General features: G+C 38.3%; 1 long non-coding RNA gene across 1 annotated transcript; it reads left to right on the forward strand.

Annotated features, from left to right (window-relative positions):
- Window positions 1-8912: 8912 nt before the first annotated feature.
- LOC128240667 (uncharacterized) lies at window positions 8913-9769 on the forward strand. The gene is made up of 3 exons (XR_008262268.1): window positions 8913-9018; window positions 9267-9375; window positions 9638-9769. It is a non-coding gene; the product is annotated as an uncharacterized LOC128240667 (long non-coding RNA).
- The last annotated feature ends 7133 nt before the right edge of the window (window positions 9770-16902 follow it).

The following is a 16902-nucleotide window of genomic DNA, read 5'->3' on the forward strand; positions in this document are numbered from 1 at the left end:
CGAACTTAACCTTGTCCGAACTTAACCTTGTCCGGACTAAACCTTGTCCGAACTTAACCTTGTCCGGACTGAACCTTGTCCGAACTGAACCTTGTCCGAACTGAACCTTGTCCGAACTTAACCTTGTCCGAGCTGTATATTTACCATGCATCTTAGGATTTTCAAAAAACAATGCCATGAATGCTCACAATGATTACCATGATAAGGTGGCATGGCGCACCAAATGTCAAGGTCACCTTTAGAGGTCAGATGTTCAAATGGTGCTTGTCCGGACTGTTGTCACAGATCAGGACTCTTTACAGGTGGTACGATTTTTTTAAATGCCATGAAGGTTTACAATGATGAGGACGTGGCGTGTCGCGTACAAGACCAGGTATGTACACCAAAGGTCAAGGTCACGCTTACAGATTTAAGGTTTAAATGATCTTTGTCCTGACTGTATTTTGATTATGCATGATACGATCTAAAAAGCAACAACACGTTCTCATGATTCAAAATCGTATCGCGCGCAACATGTTGATATCTTGTAGATCTTGGGCATGTGTGTGCGTGTGTGCGCGCATTTAGAAAGGGTCATTTTGAAGATCCTCGCCAGAATTTCCGAGACATGACAGTTGTCCACCACACGGCAAAAGTAGACGCTATCGTCAATTGTCAAGGGAGTCCAACGTGTTCTGTGTTTTCCGAATTTTAAGTGAGGGAAATGTGTGATGCGAAATGAAATTGCGGTGTTCGAAGGGATTTTGGTGTTTTATGAGGATATTTTCACCTGATAAGTAATTTTATATCACTGTTCTCGAAATATAAATACACCAACCCGGAGGCCACACGTGTAAGCCTCTATCAGTTTTTAACCTATGTTTCTAGAGGCCTTAACAAAAACGTTATTTAGGGTATAAACTGAACGATTGCTTGTTTACTAAGTAAAAATGTTTTAGTCAAAGTGTACAATTTTGTACCTATTTTAGCTATATTTTATTGATATTGTTTTCCTTTGAGGTTGCTGGTGCACTTATATGGGCACTATACGGCCGAGGTTTTAGGTTTAAACACCTTTTATGTCGGGCGAGGAAGTTTTATGCAGTTTTTGTGTGATTCAGAATCAGAACAAGCGCATTAAAGGGACTGCACTCCGTTTAATGAAATAGCGAAAAAAAAAAATGAAAATGGTCGAAAACTGAAATAATCTTGGTATCGAAGTGCACAATGCATTGAAATTAAGTAACTGAAGTACCACATAGTTTACAATTATTTTTTCGTATCTATCCATTAAAAAAGATTACTGGTATGTCTACCTATTAAAATTCATTCCTTATATGTGATTGGCTTGTCGATGTTGTCACGTGATATTACCGAAGTAGGTTAATAGCTTAAATATATCACTCGAAAAGAGTAAGCCTTTGTAGCTCAGTGGATACAACGCTGGACTGCATTTTTTTAATTTTGGTATTTTTTTTACAATTGTGATATCAACGAGTAAAACATTTTATAAAATAATTGTCCTGAGATTCGTTACAATTTTTTTTTGTGCCAATCTGGTGTACAGTCTCTTAAATAAAGGTGTAATTAAGACACAGACTGTAAGATATGTTAAAAAATTATTCCAAATTTGTTACCCAGTAAGAACTTACCGCGTATCGGTTATGAAAAATTACCTACCAGATACACTTTTATTCTAGTCTAGCAATTCATTTATGTGCTCATGTAATGATTACACTTTATATCAATGTAAGAACTCTTGATGTAGCACGAATGTCTTGCAATACAGTAAAAATGAATGCAAGCACTATCAGCAAAGTAAATGCATTTGCTGACGGATTGAAATGAAGATTAACAGATACATTTAAATAGGAATGGGTTAAATCATGTACAGTTATAGTCTTGTCCCTGTAAAAAACACTTCCTCGTTATCAGAGATGAATCACGGCGTCCTCGTTATCAGAGATGAATCACGGCTTCCTCGTTATCAGAGTTGAATCACGGCGTCCTCGTTATCAGAGATGAATCACGGCTTCCTCGTTATCAGAGATGAATCACGGCTTCCTCGTTATCGTACGTGAATCACGGCTTCCTCGTTATCAGAGATGAATAACAGCTTCCTCGTTATCGTAGGTGAATCACGGCTTCCTCGTTATCAGAGATGAATCACGGCTTCATCGTTATCAGAGTTGAATCACGGCGTCCTCGTTATGAGAGGTGAATCACGGCGTCCTCGTTATCAGAGATGAATCAGGCTTCCTTGTTATCGTAGGTGAATCACGGCTTCCTCGTTATCGTAGGTGAATCACGTCTTCCTCGTTATCAGAGGTGAATCAGAGATGAATCACGGCTTCCTTGTTATCGTAGGTGAATCACGGCTTCCTCGTTATCAGAGGTGAATCAGAGATGAATCACGGCGTCCTCGTTATCAGAGATGAATCACGGCGTCCTCGTTATCAGAGATGAATCACGACTTCCTCGTTATCAGAGATGAATCACGGCGTCCTCGTTATCAGAGATGAATCACGGCGTCCTCGTTATCAGAGATGAATCACGACTTCCTCGTTATCAGAGATGAATCACGACTTCCTCGTTATCAGAGATGAATCACGGCGTCCTCGTTATCAGAGATGAATCACGGCGTCCTCGTTATCAGAGGTGAATCACGACTCCCTCGTTATCAGAGATGAATCAAGGCTTCCTCGTTATCGTAGTTTAATTAATATTTATTTGTGTTATGAGTGTAAAAGCCTGTTCTCATGACATTATACATGTAATTATATTTATCTTATTTCTTATGTCATTTCGTTCGAGAAATAACGTACCGTTGTGCATGTAATAACGCACTGTTTAAGCCTGCTGTAGGTACGATTCTTTCCGGTCTTTTAATGCTTGATAATTTGGAATGTGTTCAGTGTCACTGAAAAACAGAAAGTTGTCTTTCTCAAGTTCTGGGATGGATCTTGAACCATTCACTATTTATAAGCCCATTTTTAACACAGCTGTCGCCTTATTTTACATTTGCAACGCATTGCCACTTACACTGAACATTACCTATTGTGCGTATTCTACGCAAAAGACTGATGTCGTGTTTCAAGTTTGACGTTTCCGTTTAGAATTTAGATGATCAAATATATGTCTCCAGTAACCTAACAACCATGGTAAAATATTCGGCGCTCTGTTTTTATATGGAAATACCTTCGCCGCAAGAGCCGTATCTATATTATTTGTATCTTTGACGCTGTTCATGATAAATTGAATATTGTATATTTTACCAACATCGGCAAGGTAAAAAATTTCCAAAATGTAGAAGAATTGCTTGGAATGATCACGTTATTGGATATTTAATTTACAACATTGTAACTCCAGCGCGATCCATGCATTGTAAACTGGGTTGCTGTATGATATACATTTGGGGTTTGGTATAGATGCATGATGTATAAGAATAACTGTATTATGATGGACTTTAAATGGCTTAATACCAATATCACGAAAATACTTAAGTCAAATCTCAAACTCAATCTCAACTCATTTTACCACAAATAATCAAAATTTATTGATGTGTACAATCACAATAACGATTTGTTCTACCTCGGGTCGTGTGTACAACCACACTAACAAATGGTTCTACCTCAGGTCGTGTGTACAATCACATTAACAAATTGTTCTACCTCAGACCCTGTGTACAATCACAATTACGAATTGTTCTACCTCGAGTCGTTTGTACAATCACACTAACGAATTGTTCTACCTCAGGCCTTGTGTACAATTACAATGACGAATTGTTCTACCCAAGGCCTTGTGTACAATTACAATAACGAATTGTTCTACCTCAGGCCTTGTGTACAATTACAATAACGAATTGTTCTTCCTCGGGTCGTGTGTACAATCACAATTACGAATTGTTCAACCTCGAGTCGTTTGTACAATCACACTAACGAATTTTTCTACCTCGAGTCGTGTGTACAATCACACAAACGAATTGTTTTACCTCGAGTCGTATGTACAATCACACTAACGAATTGTCCTACCTCGAGTCGTATGTACAATCACACCAACGAATTGTTCTACCTCGGGTCGTATGTACAATCACACTAACGAATTGTTCTACCTCAGGCCTTGTGTACAATCACACCAACGAATTGTTCTACCTCAAGTCGTGGGTACAATCACACTAACGAATTGTTCTACCTCGAGTCGTGTGTACAATCACACTAACGAATTGTTCTACCTCAGGCCTTGTGTACAATTACAATGACGAATTGTTCTACCCAAGGCCTTGTGTACAATTACAATAACGAATTGTTCTACCTCAGGCCTTGTGTACAATTACAATAACGAATTGTTCTTCCTCGGGTCGTGTGTACAATCACAATTACGAATTGTTCAACCTCGAGTCGTTTGTACAATCACACTAACGAATTTTTCTACCTCGAGTCGTGTGTACAATCACACAAACGAATTGTTTTACCTCGAGTCGTATGTACAATCACACTAACGAATTGTCCTACCTCGAGTCGTATGTACAATCACACCAACGAATTGTTCTACCTCGGGTCGTATGTACAATCACACTAACGAATTGTTCTACCTCAGGCCTTGTGTACAATCACACCAACGAATTGTTCTACCTCAAGTCGTGGGTACAATCACACTAACGAATTGTTCTACCTCGAGTCGTGTGTACAATCACACTAACGAATTGTTCTACCTCAGGCCTTGTGTACAATCACACTAACAAATTGTTCTACCTCAAGTCGTGTGTACAATCACACTAACGAATTGTTCTACCTCAAGTCGTGTGTACAATCACACTTCTACCTCAAGTCGTGTGTACAATCACACTAACGAATTGTTCTACCTCGAGTCGTATGTACAATCACACTAACGAATTGTTCTACCTCGAGCCGTATGTACAATCACACTAACGAATTGTTCTACCTCGAGTCGTATGTACAATCACACTAACGAATTGTTCTACCTCGAGCCGTGTGTACAATCACACTAACGAATTGTTCTACCTCGAGCCGTGTGTACAATCACACTAACGAATTGTTCTACCTCGAGCCGTGTGTACAATCACACTAACGAATTGTTCTACCTCGAGCCGTGTGTACAATCACACTAACGAATTGTTCTACCTCGAGTCGTATGTACAATCACACTAACGAATTGTTCTACCTCGAGTCGTATGTACAATCACACTAACGAATTGTTCTACCTCGAGCCGTGTGTACAATCACACTAACGAATTGTTCTACCTCGGGTCGTGTGTACAATCACACTAACGAATTGTTCTACCTCGAGTCGTGTGTACAATCAAACTAACGAATGGTTCTACCTCGGGTCGTGTGTACAATCACACTAACGAATTGTTCTACCTCGAGTCGTGTGTACAATCACACTAACGAATTGTTCTACCTCGAGTCGTGTGTACAATCACACTAACGAATGGTTCTACCTCGGGTCGTATGTACAATCACACTAACGAATTGTTCTACCTCGAGTCGTGTGTACAATCACACTAACGAATTGTTCTACCTCGAGTCGTATGTACAATCACACTAACGAATTGTTCTACCTCGACTCGTGTGTACAATCACACTAACGAATTGTTCTACCTCGAGTCGTGTGTACAATCACACTAACGAATTGTTCTACCTCGAGTCGTGTGTACAATCACACTAACGAATTGTTCTACCTCGAGTCGTATGTACAATCACACTAACGAATTGTTCTACCTCGAGTCGTGTGTACAATCACACTAACGAATTGTTCTACCTCAGGCCTTGTGTACAATTACACTAACGAATTGTTCTTCCTCAGGCCTTGTGTACAATTACAATAACGAATTGTTCTACCTCAAGTCGTATGTACAATCACACTAACGAATTGTTCTACCTCGGGTCGTATGTATAATCACACTAACGAATTGTTCTACCTCGGGTCGTATGTACAATCACAATAATTATCGAGTTAAATTATTTATAAGTGAGCTGCGTATAACAAATGCTTCTTTGATATATTTACAAACTTTTATAACTTTCTTTTCATCACATGATACCAATAATTGAAGGAATTTGAATACAGATGGATTAACATAATAACATCGTTTATAAGTTACATGTAACTGATGATAACATGGACAAATACATATGAGGTGATATTCATCCTCTATCTCCCTACTATTACAATATAAACAATATCGTTCGTTACGAGGTAAATTATTACGTGCATTACGTCCTGTTATCGTTCATGTTTCCGCAATCGTGACCGTTTAGATTACACAGTGAATGAACCAAAAATGCAGCAGAAGAATTGTCATAAAGTATGACATACTGAGAATGACACGTTTATTTCCAGCAGTAATCTGTCATTATAAATATTCTATATATATTAACTAACATTAAAACATCTGTTGAGACTTCACGAATCAGTTTCGTTGTCAATATAGCATTTATAACAGTCAACTATGAGTGCACTCCAAGTGCGCTAACGGTCAGTTTGGTCTTAACAGTTCTGTATGTAGCACGTACATACGGAGGATTCAGAGGATTCGAATGCATCTCTTTCCGACCAAAACATGCTTTATAATAACCCTATATATGCGATAATAATGATAAAAGTGTATCACATGTGTGCATTACAACACTAAGTTTTAATTTCGGAAGCAAGGTGAGCTATTAATTAATTGCCGTTACCGTTAACATATCCCATGGGGTTTTCTGAGTTAATTTCCAGTTAATTTCCGGGTAATTAATTGTCTCCTTTACAAAATTGTTGTCGCTGAATAATATGGCAGTTGTCCAAAATATCCGAACGAAGTCGCACTTTAAAAAAAATGAGGCGTTCATGGAAGGTAAATGTTTATATATGGAAGGCAAATATTTAATTGAAACTTCTTTTAAACATTCCGATATTCGATTCTACTCGTCTGTGTTTCCAAGAAAGCAAAATATATGAAGTATTTAATATTAGCTGGGAGTATGTATGATTAGTGTAATGTAACCGCCCTACGGTTGCCTCCCCTTGTTATAAATTATTCATTTGCTGTCATAAGGAATTCCTCATTGTCGCATTATTTTAACTTTAAAATGTATAATAATTTACAGCGTAATGTACTTTAACACTTTCTATAGCTGCAGTCTGTTAATATTGCGTTCAAATTTTATTTTTGGTTGGCTGTTCTTTTCGGGCTTAAAATATCAGTTTCTTTAGTTGAAACTTTTGTATCGAGTTGCAGGAGTGAACTGATATCGATTTTTTTTAACGGTCAGTCGAAGAGCTAAATCAGCAGCAAGAGCTGATTTCATTTCACAGTAAAAAGCACATAACACCATTCAGACAGATGCCAGACTTACAGAAAGTGGTGGCAAAAAACATATGTTTGGTTTATCATTGACTGACAGTGACTATGACTGGTCTAGAACAGAAGATTCCTCAGAATAAACAGCAAAGGGTAATTCAATTTCTATGATAAACAAAAAAATATTCTAAGAGTTCTGGAATAACAGGCGCTTAGGAACTGGGGCCGCAGGGGCCGTGTCCGTGGCCTGAATATTCTGACTAGTTAAGACAATGGGGCCATGAATATTTAATACTGACTTTCTTAATAATCATATTTTGAATAAAGCTACGCGCATATAGATCAAAACCAGTCTGACACGATATTGAATAAATAGGTAACCATAATTAAACCCGTGACCATCTAGCTAATTGGCATGTGAATGGCGTGAAAACAGTCTTTGGATTATTAATGACGGCATGCCAAGAAATACCAGCCAGGTATCAAAATATATGAATTGAGATGAATTGTTAAACCTAAGAATCCTGCACATTTCCAAAAACTGACTAAATGTAATAGTGAATAAATGTTACTAAACAATAATAGTTTTATATCTATCAACTGTTCTAACCGAAAAAAGGTTTAGATAAAAATATGAAAATAAAACCTGAACTTACCTAAAATCGAGTCTTTCAATGCTTAAAATTGAAAAATCTCGACACCCCTCCCGTGCCCACCCGTTCTGCGGCCCCAAAGTCAATTTCCTTCCTACCCGCCTGAATAAAGTCTTCTTCAGATAAAGTAGGGAACTACCAGAAGTATCCTCATTTACAGTGGTGGTATGAATGTGTAACTCAGAATATTGCTTTTTACAAACTAACTTTTAATTTATTTGTAGCTGGTGTGAAGTAGAAATGATATATAGAATGGTGCTATCTCTTTTACTAAGATGGGTGTATCTGAGTTTATAGATAGATTTATTTTATTAAGGAATGCACATACATGGACTTTTCAAATAAACAACATGTATAGTAAATAACATTATACATACATGATATTATCAATTGCCATGGCAGGCACCGAACCAAGGATGACACAAAAAAGAGAAAACACTTATTTCCCTTGTGGTCCTTATCAATGACTGACAGTGACTTTAATCCATCTAGTACCAAATATTCCACATTATAAACAGCAAAGGGTGATTCAAAATCTAAGATAAACAAAAAATCTTCCTCGCCAACCTTCACAAAGGATGTGGCAGGAGAAGGTAACAACTACGTTGATAAAGTGCCTGACATTCCTCTTCACCAGCCTGGAGAGGAAGGCCGGGAAATGAAATTATGTGAGAGCCTGGTCTAGTAAAAAACACACAGGACCACCGCTTTGTGATGTCCCTTCACATGACTGGCTGATGCTTTGCCTCATCTAGCAGAACTGTCTGTTGCTATGCAGGTATGTCATCTTTAGACCCTTGAGTAAGACCTTGTAAATTTATTTAGATACAATAAGAATGATTAAATCTACATCTTCTAATGACTACCAGTAAGTCATAACTCTTTCTTTAAAGGCACATTCAAAAGATCATTTAAAGGCTAATTGAATGCAACTGATTAATCATTTGGTTTGCCTTTTGTGTATTTTCAGACAAGGGATGCAGTGTACACCACAGTGTCAAGCCTCTGGCTATCCTGCAAGGACTGCTGGCAGAGCCTACCAAGCGGATGTAGATCATGTGACCATCTTGAACCGTCAAGGTTTTACAATCAGAGAGAGTTTAAGACAGATATTGACTATTTCCAGAACAAAGTACACATGAAAAATAATTTCCATGACACAACTCTGTGAACATATTATTTTTACTGTTATTGTTTTTTTAATTAGATAATGAAATGTAATATAAGGTTTAATATACTGCATCTTGTTCTATTTCAAAATTTCTTTTGTTTAAGTGATCAAGATCATTCATTCCTGTTCAGTTGTAGATATTGTTGTGCATTTGCAGATCTACAGCCACTTCCTGATGAACATTGTGGTGAACCTAGAGGATCGATTCCCAGACCTTCCACTCCTCTAGAAGTTTGAGGTCTTCAACACCCGGAAGTTCCCTCAGGGTAGGAGCCAACCTGCCATGAGGAAGATATGGCATTTAAACTTTATACTGAGTATATCAAAATAAAAAAAATGATCGTGCATGCTGAGAAAGCAGTTACATGTTGCCTTGACTAAATTGCTTTGTTTATTTTTGATATCATAATGTAAATAGAATAGTTTATACAGTCATGGTATAAATTATAGGACCATTCTTTTGTGTTTTTAATCATTGCTTCAAATGAACTTCAGTTTGACTGTAAGAATACAAATATTTGCCTTCAGACCCGGTAGGAGAGTATGTCAGGGATGGTTTGATGCAAGCTAAGCAGGCCAAAGTTGATTGAAAAGATTATGTTCAGACGTATGGAAACTGTACAAGATGGGTTCATGGAGCAGGGATACGGTGATGATGACAGAGGTAGGATACTTTGTCTTAAAGCTTAGGTATGTGTTTTAAGTGCATGTAATATTCAGGGGACATAGGAATCTAGCCAAATCTCGTACACAACAGGGATAGCAATGATTATCAGGAAGGTATTGTAATGTAGTGTTTATGTAACATCAGCACAGACTGGATATATTTAAGAAACGATTGTGCTAATAATGGAGAAAGTGTAGTTTTATGTGTATGTGCTTGTAAAAATTAGCTATCTAGTCCTGGTAAAAACTAATGCATGAAACCTTGCAGGTGGATAAAACTTCCATAGATAATATGAAGGGGAAAATTGTGTGTGTTCAAGTAACTGTCCTGATGTGAATTAATGATATATAGCTTAAGGTTAATAAACAGCTCTCAGAGATCTTTTTGTCATGCTATTTTATATGAGCTACTGATACCCATGGAACATGGTGCTTAGACGAAAAAAAACATTGTTATCAGTAGTTTAGCAGACATGTGAAAATGGTCTATAGTAGTATGGCTGGTCATGGCTTCTTAGAGGACATCAGTACTGGTTTCTTCTTAAGAAACAGACACTTGAGTGATTCATACATGTATCACCTCAAGAGTGCACAATCAAACAACTAGTGAAAACTAACATGTTCATTTGAATGCTTTAAACTACTCTGTTGCTTCTTCCATGACAATACACAAGTTTTCATTTGGACATTTTGTATTTATAAGGATAGAAATACACACTTAATAGTCACATGCTTAAATGATGAATATATTTGGATATTTAGATATTTAGAGTTGACTTTTATGATGATTACCGTATGATGAAGTTGATACTATCGTGTCCAACATTGTAGACTAAACAGCAACAATTATAATGTTGGTTCCAGCAGTAGCAGCATTAGTGACAACATGGACTTGAATCTTCCCAGGGATGAGAGGCCAGGACTGAAATGGGCTGCAGGGGCCAGAAGTAACAGTATAGCCAACATTGTTCGAGGTCTTGTTGCTACAAAGGTAGGGATGCAAATATTAGTTGTCTTAGCCTTGGTTTGGTTGTTGATCCTGGGCCATAACTCTAAAACTGTTCAAGATATTCATACAGAACTTGGTACACATGTTGCCAGGGACAATACACACAAAATGTAACCGGCTTTAATAATTGTTGTTATATTTCCCTTATTCAACTAATAAAATGCAGATAAGCATTCGTTTTTGCTCCATTGTGCATTTCTTAGGCTTTGATATTGAGTAGGTTTTTATAGGGTAAATCAAAATGTGTGATTATGAATTTGAATTGAAGGTTTTTACAGATTGGATCAAGAAATGTTTTTGTGGCTGACATGCAATATCAATAGCTCTATATTTTCAGTGTGTTGATGGAAACCTCATTTCCAGTTTTTGCTTTAACTTGAAACTATCATTTCAGTGTAATTGTGCCATCTTGGTTTCAGCAAGTTTAATGATTTTACAGATCAGGATTAATGTATTTAGTTTCAACCTGTCCTAAATACATTAAGAGTAAATCAGTGTGTATAGGACGCATTATTTACTCCCAGAATTCCCATAAAAAATGCTTACTTTTTATCTACACTTAACAAAACTTATAAGTATACAGGTATAAATATGCTCATATCTCTGTAAATACTGGCCTGATTTTGCTGAAATTTTCAACAAATATTGCTGCCATGTCTGATGATCCTCATTGAGTTTAATGGTGTTTCTACTGGCCTTATCATCAAGTCTCTGCATATGACTTCTTGCAGTAGCTGAGATATCCATATATGTGAGAAGCACATTTGCCTTTGTTATTCCAGCAGGCATTTCCCTAAACCCAGAACCAAGAAACGTGTTAATTGTGGCTCCCTTGCCATCTTTGCACTCGCTGTAAGTGTGCACTTGATTTGATCAAAACTCACAGTTTTAGCATCTAAATTCAAGTTTAGATCCTAGACCAAACATTGTTTGTTTAATAATTCTTAAATTCAGATTTTGGCACTTCTAATCATATTGTATAAGGTTCATACTTGTAGACTACTTATATAAGTTAAGTATTTTCTCAAATTGACTATGCTGTTTCCCAGATTTACACCCTTCTTTTGCAGATACTGGCGTAAGTTCCGGTGCACCAGGCAGGTCTTCCTCATTTGGAATCCACATCTTCAGCTGAACTGCGGCAATGAATAAAATCAGACTCCTTAGCAGCATGGTGAGCTTTGTTTGTTTCCAGGATGGCAAACTCCACCAGACTTCCTGAGTTTGAGCTTTTTATGTAATTTTTACAAAAAGTTACTTAGTGGTATCACAACTGTGACACCTTTGGAGACTAGATACAAATTGAGGAATCATGATGTGTAGAAAGTCTTAGGGATGCTTTAAAATCAAATACGTAAACAGGATTCTCCTGGATCATAAGACACCTTGTGGACATTAATTTCTTTTCTTGGGTAAGGGCAGATGGAGTATGTAAGAAAGGGATACAGATAAGAAAGTAAACACTGTTTTACAAGGTTTATTTGTTTGTCTTTAATCACCACTTTGAAGCTCATGGTTGTCTATCTATTATAAACGCTAGATTAATAATTCTCATTTGTTCTCATTATTCAAATATTGATTTTTGATTGAACATTCAAAGTATTTCTATAATAAAACTCTATAAAACTCATTTTAAATGGTGTGAAGGGACTAAATCAGGGATAAGGGATCCATTTCTCAGAAAAGGTAGCTGTCTCACTAGAGGGCCTTAAGTTTCCATTGTTGAATATCACTGCCTTTAAATTGCTTTTGCAGGACAGTTTTTAAGAGCTTTGATACACACTTAAAGTTGTACTCTAACAGATTGACAGCTTTGTCAGGTTTTTAGCTCCACTGGCCGAAGGCCATGGAGCTTATGTCGTCACAGATTGTCCGTCGTGAGTGCGTGCGTGCGTGCGTGCGTGCGTAAACTTTTACTTTAAACGACATCTCCTCTGAAACTGATAAGCGGATTTTGACAAAACTTCACAGGAATGTTCCTTTGGTGGTCCTTTACCAAAATTGCTCAAATGGTTCCGGTCCATTGCACAATATGGCCGCCAGAGCTAAAAATAGCAAAATTTTTAAACGACATCTCCTCTGAAACGGTTCGGCAGATTTTGATGAAACTTGACAGTAATGTTCCTTGGGTGGTCCTTTATTAAAATTGCTCAAATGGTTCTGGTCCATTGCACAATATGGCCGCCACAGCTAAAAATAGCAAAATCTTTAAACGACATCTCCTCTGAAACAGATAGGCAGATTTTGATGAAACTTGACAGAATTGTTCCTTGGGTGGTCCTTAACCAAAATTGCTCAAATGGTTCCGGTCCGCTGCACAACATGGCTGCCAGGGCAAAAAAATAGAAAAACCTTTAAAGAACATCTTCTCAGAAACCGATGATCAGATTTTGATGAAACTTAACAGAAATGTTCCTTGGATGGTCCTTTATCAAATTTGCTTCAATGGTTTCGGTCCACTGCACAAGATGGCCCCCAGAGGTAAAAATAGAAAAACCTTTAAACGACTTCTCCTCAGAAACCGATGATCGTATTGCAATGAAACTTGACAGAAATGTTACTTGGGTAGTCCTTAACCAAAATAGCCCAAACAGTTCTGGTCTGCTGCACAACATGGGCACCAGAGCTAAGAATAGAAAAAAACGTTAAACTACATCTTCTCAGAAACCGATTATCAGATTTTGATGAAACTTTACATAAATGTTCATCGGGATGCCCTTTAACCAAAATTGCCCAAATGGTTCCGGTCCGCTGCACAACATGGCTGCGAGAGTTAAAAATAGAAAAACCTTTAAGGACTTCTCGTCCGCAGTCTTCACGAAAAACATTTTAACCTACTAGCCAGTTGGACTAGCATAATGGCATATTTTACTAGTCCGAATGACAATCTAGTAGTCCGACTATTTTGCCACATTATAAAACTGTATGCTTGAGGTAAATACCTATTTCAATTGAGCAGCTTGCAGTTTGAGTAAACATTTCTTTATTATGATGCTCATGCAGTGATAGGGAGTGACATCCTTCTGTTGGGAATAGTGCTCCTTGTTTTTCAGAACCTATGGGTACTATGTAAAAACAAAAGGCACCTTGCTTGAATAGACTGTAATAATATCAACATGGTTAGAAAAGAAATGCCATGCTTTAATAGCTTTGATTACATTTTACTACTGAATTACCTCCCTTTAATAGAAAAAAAAAATAATGTCTTAATTTTTCACGTATACAAGCATCTTTAAATAATTTTTAAACAATAATGAACCAAAGCCATCTTTCCTGCTAGGGTACACCTGACAACCAGTCTGAAACTGATTTACCACAATTATGATTATATAGCAGTTCTGATAAATCAAAAGTGATAACAAAAAAGAACAATTCCAAGGTTTATTTCTTTGCTTGTTTTGCGATCTTCTGGTCCTTTGTACAAAGCAAACGACGTCTCCATTTCGGAAAACAATGGTTTGTAATTTTTAGCTCGCCTGTCATATGACAAGACAAGATTACATGTTAGTCAATCGTCAGTCCACAAATTGCCTGCGTCACAATTTTGACATAATCTTTATGAGACTTAATAACAAGGGTCATCTCAACAAAATCTTTGACAAAATGGCCCAAATGGTTCCGTTCCGCTGCACAACATGGCAGCCAGAGCTAAAAATAGGAAAAACCTTTACACCACTTCTCCTCAGAAACCGATGATCAGATTTTGATGAAACTTGACAGAAATGTTCCTTGGGTGGTCATTAACCAAAATTTGTTAAATGGTTCCAGTCCACTGCACACCATGGCTGCCAGAGCTAAAAAATAAAAAAAAATTTATACGACTTGTCGTCGAAACCGATGACCTTTTTTCGATAAAACTTGACAGAAATGTTTGTTTGGTGCTCCTTTACTCAAATTGCCCAAATCATTTCGGTCCACTGCACAACATGGCAGCCAGAGCTATTAAAGTAAAAAAATTTTTTAAATAACTTCTCCTCAAAAATTGATGATTGTATTTCTATGAGACTTGACGAAAATGTTCGTTAGGTGGTCTTTGCTTGAACCTTTTGGCCAGTGGAGCACAGGCACTGATGTGCCTCTTGTTTAATTTTTGTCTCAGAATCAGCTGATTTTGGTATCAATGCCTTCACTTCACTCATATAAGGTAATACTCACAATACAACAGATCTCAATTGTTTGAAACAAGGCCAAAAATTTCAATTTTCTTAAAGTGTTTGTTTTCACAAAAAATAGCTCATTCCAAGACATAAAATGTTGTCGAAACAGTCAATCTGTGTTCGTGCAAATTTAAAAGTTAGGAAAAGTGAAAGTAAAGAAGTGAAGGTTTGCATAAAGGTGTCGGCACACAACAAAATGCTTTCGGTTATAATGTATACCCTCAAGTAGTTAACTTAAATACCTTGTTTCTCCTCATTTAGGTAGCATTTGTTAATGTGTTTAATGCTTTCTTGAATGTATGTAAAAGTTTTCATACGATTTACATCATAATTTAAGACATTACGCGTTATAATGAGGTTTTGAATGATATTTTGCAGGATTTTCTTTGGTGGATGGATTTAGAGATGAACCCATAGATATGGCCATTACAGTATCAAATGGATGTTATGGTGACTTTAAACAAATGATGATATAAAAAAACAAAACTATCTTGATTAGGGTTTCGGGTGTTTAATAAATCAACAGACAATGTGTTCATAATTTGTGGAATAATAGTGTTCAAGCTTTAAAAAAATTCTGCGAATTCGTAATATAAAAGGGAAAAGGAGTAATTTTACATAAAACAAAAAGGGAATTTCATTATTAAAGAATCATGTGTGATCATGTAATTCATGTTTTATTTCTCGGTTGTAATAGAGCAGTTTTCTTATATACACACATGTAATTGATTTAAATCTTATTTGAATTTTTTAATTGGTGCAATGAAGAATAAGGTTACGGTTCCTATTGGTTAACTTGGTTGATACAGACGTTTGCATTTCATTTGGTTCAATAAACATGTGAAGGTTTGCCTAGTAACCTATTTCTGTATGTGTTATTACTGACAAAGACCTCTACCTACAGGGCTTCACAGTCTTGGATGAGAGCATGGCTTGGGTAACAGATGCTGGGAGCCAGTCACAAGAGGAGGAGGTCGGGACACAGATGCTGGGAGCCAGTCACAAGAGGTGGAGGGCGGGACACAGATGCTGGGACCCAGTCACAAGAGGTGGAGGGCGGGACACAGATGCTGGGACCCAGTCACAAGAGGTGGAGGTCGGGACACAGATGCTGGGACCCAGTCACAAGAGGTGGAGGTCGGGACACAGATGCTGGGAGCCAGTCACAAGAGGTGGAGGTCGGGACACAGATGCTGGGAGCCAGTCATAAGAGGTGGAGGTCGGGACACAGATGCCGGGACCCAGTCACAAGAGGTGGAGGTCGGGACACAGATGCTGGGACCCAGTCACAAGAGGTGGAGGTCAGGACACAGATGCTGGGACCCAGTCACAAGAGGTGGAGGTCGGGACACAGATGCTGGGACCCAGTCACAAGAGGTGGAGGTCGGGACACAGATGCTGGGACCCAGTCACAAGAGGTGGAGGTCTGGACACAGATGCTGGGACCCAGTCACAAGAGGAGGAGGTCGGGACCCAGATGCTGGGACCCAGTCACAAGAGGTGGAGGTCGGGACACAGATGCTGGGACCCAGTCACAAGTGGAGGAGGTCTGTACACAGATGCTGGGACCCAGTCACAAGAGGTGGAGGTCGGTAAACAGATGCTGGGACCCAGTCACAAGAGGAGGAGGTCAGGACACAGATGCTGGAACCCAGTCACAAGAGGAGGAGGTCTGGACACAGATGCTGGGACCCAGTCACAAGAGGAGCATGTCAGGACACAGATGCTGGAACCCAGTCACAAGAGGAGGAGGTCAGGACACAGATGCTGGGACCCAGTCACTAGAGGAGGTAGGGACAGGGATGCTGTGACCCAGTCACAAGAGGAGGAGGTCAGGACACAGATGCTGGGACCCATTCACAAGATATGGAGGTCAGGACACAGATGCTGGGACCCAGTCACAAGAGGAGGAGGTCAGGACACAGATGCTGGGACCCAGTCACTATATGAGGAGGTCAGGA

Source organism: Mya arenaria, chromosome 7, assembly GCF_026914265.1.
Source record: "Mya arenaria isolate MELC-2E11 chromosome 7, ASM2691426v1".
Lineage (NCBI taxonomy): Eukaryota > Metazoa > Mollusca > Bivalvia > Myida > Myidae > Mya > Mya arenaria.